Here is a 10,470-nt window from a genome sequence, read left to right as displayed (position 1 = left end):
TTGAAACTTGCAAAACCACATCCTGTGAAATAGTAGGAGATAATAACTGGCACAAACTTATGGATTTCTGTGTTTAACTACATATGTGCCTATTCCAGGAGCTAGTTTCGGAGTGTAATACCAAGGAATGTTGATGGTTTCTACTTATGAAAAGATAAACAGTAAAAATTCCTGTTTACTGATTGGCAAAGTGGCAATTTCTTTTAATTTTCTATTAAGCACCTGGGATATTCTGATTGCATCATTTGAAGCTTGATTACAAAGTGTGCATTATAGTTTCAATCTTTGACCAAATATACACCAATGAGGCTCTTTGGGATATTTTACTTTGGCAGAAGGTTTTATATGAACGTTGTATGATCTCTACAAAGAAACATTTAGAACCACACATCAGCCACACATGTTGCATAAAACGCTAACAAATCACAGCTGAACAACCTTTCTAGCAAAGTGTGCATGAAGAGAATAAAACCCAATTATAATGTCCTTTTATCTGACCCTCAGACAATGTTGAGAAGCTGCTAAGATAACATAATGAGGAGTTGACTAATGTAGGGAAATAAAAAGAGAAAATGTCAGCCTGTATTTATGCCAGTCCTGATAAAAGTCTTTGATGTGAAACATTAACCCTGTTTCTCTCTGACCTGTGACCTGACCTGTTGAATCTTTCCATCGTTTATGGTTCTTATTTCTGATTTCCAGTATCTGTAGTATTTTATTACTGTGCATTGTGGAAAAACCTCAGCAGCAAAAATGATTAGTTACTAATCGACCACAAGAACTATTCGCCCTTGGGGCAAGACTAAGATGTGGTTGTAATGGGGCAGGGGACACAGTACATTATAGTCTTGCCCCATATGATCTGAGTGTATTGTCACAGGGTACATAATAGGGAATTTAAAGAAATTGCATCTTTGACAAGCAGAGGGGGAATGGAGAAGGGACACACTTATCACAGTAATTTTGGTATTGCTCATGTTTAAATACAGGTGATTAGCTGTGAGCTGGCACTTGGCATTGACACTGTTGAACTTAACTCAATTTTCTAGTCTGCAGAACCACAAATCCAACTTAAAATGACTAAATACAATTTCAGGTTGCGATGAGCAAGAAGCATCCATTGGCCTAGAAATCAAATCCCATAGCCATAAGCCAAGTGATCTCATTAGCCATCATTTCCAGATAAAACCCTGTCTGGACCTGTCTAGTGAACAATGTATTTGCAGGCTCATGCTTTTCAAGACTGACATCACTGAGATATGTGATATCCTGCAGGATCACTTCCACCCATGCCTGGACTGCTCTCTCCCAGAAGGTCAAGGTGATGGGGACTCTCAACTTCCTGCCACTGGCTCACATCAGTCGGTGGCAGAAGGTTCACTACTGTGTTGCTCAACTTGCTGATGCCCACAGCATGAGAAAGGAACAATTCCTGAGAATGGTGTCTTGGGCACAGGATTTGCCAGCTTTACTGTTCTGGCATGAATGCAGACACCATTGACCCCATTAATGTGCCCATAAGGGCTCCCATTAACAACCTGGACAATTTCATCAACTGAAAGTGTCTGCCCCCTAAATACCCAGCTGGTCATCAATCATGAGAAGAGTTTAATGACACTGGATGCCATGTTCCCTGGTACCTCCTATGACTCCTTCATCCTGAGCGAATCTGTACTGCCCGACATTTTCAGTGGTCACCGTTGTGTTGAGGGATGGATTCTGGCAGATAAGGGTCACCCACAACTTTTAAGGCTGCTCACACCAGTACAGACTCCAAGCACAGCTGAGATACAAGTGGAATCAACGTATAGATATAGCAGTAGAAAACATCAACTGTCTCCAAAATGAGATCCCGTTGCATCAGTCTGGAGGCTCCCTCCAGCATTTGCCAGCCAAGTGTAAACATATTGTGCTGTGCTACGTGTTGCACAGTCTTGCAAAAGCCAGTGCCAGAGGAAGAGCAGCAAAGAGAGCGGTGCTGAGGATCATGCAGCAGAGCCTGGAAATGCACAGTAGGAGGAGCAGGAGGACAAGGGCTTCCAGGAGGACGTCCAGCTCAACATCAGCAGGTGAGTAGAGGAGGGAAGTACTGTCTGCACAGATTATTTGAGACTCCCTGAAAGAGGGGCATTTCTCCATAACTGCCTTCAAAATCATAGCTCCCATTGCAAACACTTCCCACACACAATTGCCACCACTAACATAGCACACCGATAACTAACTGGGGAGCCCAGATGACACATTATATTCCCTCACAGCTTGCTTTATAGATCCACCTGCAATGATTATAACACGCCAATGAATAAATCCTAATCTAATTACTTATGTGACTTTGTGCACCATCTCAGTATTTCTTGATATGTGGCATTTTGCTTAAAAATCTATGGGCTCTGCACAAGATACACTTCATTAAAGGATCTTCACTCAGCAGAAGTAACTGGTGGTTGACAGCTTGAAAGCTTTGAGCTGCTGTTTGCCATTGATGCAGATATTACTCTTGCAGCGAAGCAGTTTAGAATAACGCACATCACAGTAATTGATCAGGTTGACTTACAATGGGTAAAGCAATGCAGTGAGGGCCAACTTTTGTAGCAGAAAACTGATCTCTGGCTGGGTGAGGGTGAATCTTTATAAGAGGCAGAAAGAAGTGAGTTGAGATTAGTTAGTTTAGTTTATTGTCATATACACCAGGGTGCAATGAAATTTCTTGCTCTCATAAAGCTTACAGAATAAATAGTATAAATGGTAATAATAAATGCTACAATAAATACAGCAATGAGCACAAAACAATGGAAAAGTGCAAAGAATAGTCGTGCAAACTGAAGTAGTGCAAAGAATAGTAGTGAAAACTGAAGTAGTGCAAAAATAAATGCTAAAGTCACAATAATGGAAGAGGTAAAATTAAGGGTTTGAGAACATGGCAGCACCACCGGGAAGAGGATGTGAAAGAGGTGATTGGTTCAGAAGTCAGATAGCAGTGGGGAAGAAGCTTGAGAAGACCTGTACACGGAGGTGCTGTGTGACGGGATTGTCACTGAGCTCTTGTAAAGGAAGTGCACATTCCCTCCAGTGTGGACGCCATGGTCTCCTGACTCCAAAAAACCTCTTGCAAGTGCTTGGAGGTAGACTCCTCCATGGTCCATGTCACGCTCTGCACTCAGTGGGGTAGGACTGACAATGTGCTCACTATTTCAGTGTGCAGCAGCATCGGCTTTGTCATGAAAACATCCCAATCATGTTCCTCCTCTGAGTCCCCTGAGACTATACAGATGCACAGACCCCAACACCTACTCCCATCTCCTGTGAGACCCCACTCTATGTCTTGTGCCTGACCACAACATTAGGTATGGTGATGGCGCAGAGGTTAATTTATGATCAAGTAACCAGGAGGCCTCGACTAACAATTCAAAGGTGTAATCTAATCAAGGAAAGTCAGCACAGCTTCATGAAGGGAAAATTAAATTTGAAAAGTGTAATATAAGTTTTTGAGAACACTTGAACCAAATTGGATGGAGGGGAACCAGTAGATGTGTTGTGTTTGGACTTCCAGAAGGTGTCTCACAAATGGTTGTCACTAGGTCACCTATGGTGTAGGAGGTAACATATTGGGATGGATAGAGGGTTGGCTAACTGGGAGTGGATAGGGTGGTAATGGGATGATTTTCATGTTGGCAACCTATGAATAATGCAGTACCACAGGGATCAACGCTGGGACTGTAATTGTTAACAATGTATATTAATGGCTTGGAAGAAGGAAGTGAATGTATGGTAACTGAATTTGTGGACAGCACAAAAATAGGTGGGAAGATGAATTACAAGGAAGACACCAACAGTTTACAGAGGTGGGTGGGCAAAAAACTGGCATATGGAGTAAAACATGGGAAAATGTGAGGTTGTTCATTTTGGAAGGAAGAACAAGGCATTACTTAAGTGGGGAAAAGTTGCAGAAAGCTGCAGCATAAAAAGATTTGGGTCCTTGTGCACGAAACACAGAAAGGCAGCACACATCTGCAGCAGGTAATAGGGAAAGCTAATTGAATGCTGGTCATTTCAAGGGGATTAGATTATAAAAGTAGGGAAGTGTTACTGCAGCTATACAAGGCACTGGTGAGACCTCATGTAGAGTACTACAAACAATTTTGCTCCTTTTTTGCGAAAGGTATAATTTCATTGGAGGTGTTTCAGAGAAGGTTCATTAAAATGATCCCTCATACGGCAGAGGAATTGACCTACGAGGAAAGGTTATACAGGTTGGGACTCCAAACATTGTATTTAGAAGAATGAGAGGTGATCTTATTGAAACATATAAGATTCTTAGGGAGCAAGGGAGTAAATACTGAAAAGATATTTCCCTTCATGGCAGAGTCCAATACTAGAGGGCGTGGTCTCAAAATAAGGGGACATTAATTTAACACAGAGATGAGAGTCTGAAAAGCACATCAATGATATTGCACACTTGATTTTGGCTAACTTTGTGATTTAAAGGGGGATTTGTTTTGCCAAAAATAGGTGCTATACAATTTCTGGGTACATCCCATTTTTGCGTTCCGATCAGCTTGAGCGTCACCCTTCCCGATGACTGCAGACAATCCTGCAACTCCCACAGATCATCACACTCCTCCATAGCTGGCCGATTGCATATCTTTGTTTCAATCCTTCCACTAGTGGTAGCTGTGGCTTTTGCCTGGGTCCTGAACTCTTGAATTTACTCCCTAAGCTTCTCTGTCCTCCTTTAAAGCACTTCCTAAGAGCTATCTCTTTATGGAGTTCAGGATCAAATTTTGCTGAATGAGGCACCTTTCTTCTGGACTCAATGTTGAATTCTACAACTTCAGGTGACTTGATTTCTCACTCTCTATCAGTCATCCATCTGTAGTATCAGCTCAGTTTGTTTCTTTTTCCTTCCTTTTTTCTCTCTCTGGGAGTGGAGGGCATGCCCAGCCTGACCTGCTGGGTTTGTCCTCCTGCTCTGCATTTCACAACTTCCACATTCTTTTGTGGAGGTTCTTTTGTCTTTGTTCTCACCCTCTAACTGCTCCCATTTACTCATTGACCAGATAACCTTACATTTGTCCTCTTGGTTGCCCTGGTTTTACCCTGTCAGAGACATCCCCCTTTCCTGCCCTCCCTGAAGCTTTACAAGCTTCTTTTGGCTCCTTTTCAGTTACCATAGAACCATAGAACAGTACAGCACAATACAGGCCCTTCGGCCCACCATGTTGTGCCGACCTTTAAACCATGCCTAAGACTATCTAACCCCTTCCTCCCACATATCCCCCTATTTTAAATTCTTCCATATGCTTATCTAACAATCTCTTGAACTTGACCGACGTATCAGCCTCCACCACCACCCCAGGCAGCGCATTCCATGCACCAAACACTTTCTGGGTGAAAAACCTCCCTCTGATATCTCCCTTGAACTTCCCACCCAATACCTTAAAGTCATCTCCTCTTGTATTGAGTATTGGTGCCCTGGGAAAGAGGCGCTGGCTGTCCACTCTATCTATTCCTTTTAATATTTTGTATACCTCTATCATGTCTTCCCTCATCCTCCTTCTCTCCAACAAGTAGAGCCCCAGCTCCCTTAATCTCTCCTCATAATCCATACTCTCCAATCCAGGCAGCATCCTGGTAAATCTCCTCTGCACCCTCTCCAACGCTTCCACATCCTTCCTATAATGAGGCGACCAGAACTGGACACAGTACTCTAAGTGTGGCCTAACCAGAGTTTTGTAGAGCTGCATCATTTATTCGCAGCTCTTAAACTCGATCCCACGACTTATGAAAGCTAACATCCCATAAGCTTTCTTAACTAACCTATCCACCTGTAAAGCAACTTTCAGTGATTTGTGGATACGAACCCCCAGATCCCTCTGCTCCTCCACATTCCCCAGAATCCTGCCATTAACCTTGTAGTCCGCCATGGAGTTAGTCCTTCCAAAGTGTACCACCTCACACTTCTCCGGATTGAACTCCATCTGCCACTTCTCAGCCCAGCTCTGCATCCTATCAATATCCCTCTGTAAGCTTCGACAGCCCTCCACACTATCCATAACACCACTGACCTTTGTGTCGTCTGCAAACTTGCTAACCCACCCTTCCACCCCCTCATCCAAGTCATTAATAAATATCACGAAAAGTAGAGGTCCCACTGATCCTTGTGGGACTCCACTAGTCACAGCCCTCCAATTTGAATGCACTCCCTCCACCACAACCCACTGCTTTCTACAGGCAAGCCAATTCTGAATCCACAAGGCCAAGCCTCCCCGGATCCCTTGGCCCTCTGACCTTCTGAAGAAGCCTACCATGTGGAACCTTGTCAAACTTTCTGACCTGAAACATTGACTCTGTTTCTCTTCCCACAGATGCAGCCTGACCTGCTGAGTATTTCCAGCATTTTCTGGTTTTGTTTTAAATTTCATGAGACTTTCTCACATTAGTAAATGCACTGTACAGATGCAATTTGTTAGTTATTCAACATATTATTAAGGAAATTTACTCTGTTTAAATAAAATCCTTTGGAGTGGGATAATTTCTCTATGTACAAGGGCCATGGTTGTTTTTTTTAAAATCTGTGGCAGGCCCCACCATTCACAGCTGACTTTACCCCAGCAGGTTGTAACATCAGTGAGCAGAACCAGACACTCAGTTCTGTTTGTCAGATGTCACACAGCCCCCAATATACACGGAGCAGGCTAGCTAAAAGCTCAGCACATCTTCAATCACCTCCAGTTAATAACATTTGCTTCACAAAAAGAAGCAGGAAATCCAGGTCAAGTCTGGAGTGACCCACAATCATGTAATTCTACTAATGCTGATTCATTACATCCATACACACACAGGCTCAGAATTTGTAATTGTCTATTATTGCTGTATGGATTTCTGTGACAGACAACAGCAATGGTAGCAGAAGAAAAATATAAGTGATATGAAACTGGCCAATCTGAAAACAAGCAATAAAGAAGAATGAGAAGAATAAAACTATCCCATGGTGATAGGGAGAAAATTATGAGGTGGCGAATGAGAAAGTCCTTATGTGATTAATTTTCAATTTGATGTCAACTATCCTGCAATATATGTAGGCACATTCTATCTTTGTAAAACAGAATTACTTTCCAGGATCGCTACTGGTCCCCATGGTTATTTGGCTTAAAACATCAATTAGCTATTCTCCACTGAGCCATTCTGTAATGATTACAGAGAATGAATGAATTGAGTGATATTCCCCAATAGATAGAGAGCTTCCAGCTGGTGTCTGCTCTTCTGGGGGACCATCTTCATTTTCAATGTCGAAAACAGCCAATATGGATAGTTGTGAGTGCTGTAAATTGCTCATCTTTGTGGACTTGTCGCTACATATAGAGGCTTTACAATGCTGATGTAATGGCCACACAAAGACTTATATCCTTTGGGAAATTCAGGAGTGTTGTTGGGACACTGGAAGAAAAACTCAAGGGATTTAAAGGATTTGGGAGATTGGCTGGGAGTTCAGCATTCTGTCAGCAACCCTAGGCAGGTTTAATGCTGATTAGCACTGTAGCAGATTCATTGCGACTTTTATATTTAATATTTAATCAGCAAGCACAATGTCATTGTTGCTTTGCTGTAATTATTGGAACAGCTGCTCTCACTTAACCTTTGAACTTTACCATGTGATTACAGCCAGTGTCAACGACAGTGTGGAATCTAGACACCATGCCCATGTTAGGTTACAGGCTCCATTCCCTAATGGCTATCCCATGAGTAGCAATGGCTATCCCAAGTCAACACCAACAATGTGTTGAACAATTTCTGTTCTTACCATGAGCTAAACGACAATTAAGCATAGGCAATTATTAAAGAATTCTTGATTCATCAAAGTGAACTGCTTCTAATATTTGCCAAAGTTTTGAATACTATACACATAAGTAAAAAGATCAAATAAAAAATAGAAAATGCTGGAAATACTCAGAAGGTCAGCCTGCATCCGTGGGAAGAGAAACAGAGTTAATCTATCAGAATGAAAACCCTTTATCTTCAACTGGAAACATTAGTTCTGTTTCTCTTCTTACAGATGCGGCCTGACCTGCTGATACTGCCACCATTTTCTGTTGTTGTTTTAGATTTCCAACATCTGCAGGATTTTTTGATTTTCAGTAAAAAGGTGGAGTTTGAAAAAACATGGCATTGAAAGGACTGTATGCATTTCAAAATCCAGTGATTAACTGTTCGATGCTCAAGTGCAAGTGCATATTTCACATGTTTGTTAAATAATGCTAATGGAAATTTCTAATCCAGATTATCTCAAGCACTGTTTGATCTCAGTAAAACATTGGTCAGTCCTCAGCTGGAGTACAGTGTGCTGTCCCAGGCCCCACACAATAGGAAAGACGTGATAGCAGTAGAGAGGGTCCAGAGGAGATTCCCCAGGACGTTGCCTGGGATGGAGAATTTCAGTTATGAGTAGAGACGGGAGAAGCTGGCTCTGTTCTCCCTGGAGTGGAGGAGGTTAAGAGGGGATGTGATTGAAATTTATAAAATTATGAGGGGTATAGATAGGGTAGACTGCAGGAAACCTTTCCCCATGTTAGAAGTAGACGAAACAAGAGGACACAGATTCAGGATAGGGGAGAAAAGATTCATTGGGGATATGAGAAGGGCCTTTCTCAACCAGAGAGTGATGAGTACTTGGAATGCACTGCCTGAGAGAGTGGTTGAAGCAGGGTCACTGATAGCATTTAAGAAGTCTCCAGATAAGCATTTGAATCACTTTAGGCCTAGGAAAGTGTGGGCCAAGTGCTGGGAGATGAGATTAGTGCAGATAGGTGCCCACTGGTCAGTGTGGGCTAAATGGCCTGTTTCCATGCTGTACCTCTCAATAACTCGATGAAGCTGAATCTGAGATAAATGTCAACTAGTGCAAGAGTTAGAACTTCTAGACACAGACTCAAGTTTCAGATCATCCTGCAGTTTATTAGTTTCCTCTGAGAGATAAAAAGAAAATACTTAACAATGATACTGGGTTATCAGTATCTGTGTTCTGGAACCCCTCTGGGACACTGCTTCTGTCCTTTCTTACTGTGATACCTTGACTATAGTGTGTCTTCTCATCAGTATTTGAAGATGCCTCAGTTCTCCCTGGTTTAAAAACCACTTGGTTGCAATCCACACCCCTTATTCAGAATTTATGCGGTCTCACAGTTACTTTGTAATCCTCTGTTCAATTGATTCTGTCTTTTGAGACTACATTCACATAGATTCCTACCTCATTCTTCCTGCACACCTGCAATCTCATGAACAGTTGCTCAACGAGTTTCTCCACCAACTTAATGACTGTATAGTTTTGTGATGGCTGGTTTTGGTTCACAATCTTTCTAAATAACAAAGAGGCAACTGAGTGAATTAACAGTCACTGCATACAAAAAGTCATTTCAATGAAGAAGTTTCAAAGATTGTTACCAGGGTTAACAGTAACACTAGCACATTTATGATTTACATATTAGCTACTCAGTTCTTTAACGCTGAACTTACTTATCTAAGTTATTCAGGACGTTTTACGATTACAATTTTTCAATTATTTACAAATAAATATCAATGATGGTTTATTCAATCCTGCACTGGATCAACCAAAAATAATCTGCAAATCACATAATTGTTTAAGGATGATGCTTGAGACAGTACTGGTGTTGGAATCAAAATTTGCTGACATTACTTTATAATCTCTATAAAATTGGACAGAACAAAAGATGTTGCCCAATCACTCCATATTTTTAGAGTTTGTTCAATGGTTCAACTTCAATGGTTCTGGGACAGGTCCAAGTCTGCAGTAGTCTGGCTTGGCATCCAACATTTACGCAAATGTGTGCTTTGTGCTCTAGAAACTTGTCTAGATTTGGAAACAAAGCACTATACTGTATATGTTCTTCTAATCTCCCTTTAAATCTTGAGCCAGACTTTCCCCAGTAGGGTTAGTCTATTTGTGTGGACAGTTACTTTGATCGGCAGCTTCACCTTTTGACCATTATTAGAAACATTACTTTGCATCCGCCATAAGATCTTTAGTGTCTCACTAGAGAATGTTTCAAATCCCTTTTGTTAATGGCTACGAATGCTTTCACTAATGGCACTTTGTAGAACTTCTAGATATCTCTCATCGCTAAGAGATCATATCAGTCATCGTATCAATGTATTAGTCATTAGTTTTTATCTTAACTTTAAAATCACTGTCTTTCCCATTGTTGCCACTAGCAGTGTAAAAGAAATCGCTCACTTGCCTCAATTTTATACAAGGCTCTTATTTGTAGCTTCCTGCTACCTGCACTTCTCTTGGTCTGAGAACTCACTTGATTGACAGTATCCTTTCCTGCCATCCTGGGTCTAGTCTGAGACTATGTGCCCTTTCATTTTGTAATTGAAGTATTCTGCTGCTCTAAACTGCAGAATGGTTATGGGCTATTCCTGTTGACTCACTTTTCACTCCAGTCCCCCTCA

Source organism: Pristis pectinata, chromosome 8 (assembly GCF_009764475.1).
Source record: "Pristis pectinata isolate sPriPec2 chromosome 8, sPriPec2.1.pri, whole genome shotgun sequence".
Taxonomy (NCBI): domain Eukaryota; kingdom Metazoa; phylum Chordata; class Chondrichthyes; order Rhinopristiformes; family Pristidae; genus Pristis; species Pristis pectinata.
Note: the sequence above shows the minus strand (reverse complement) of the source record.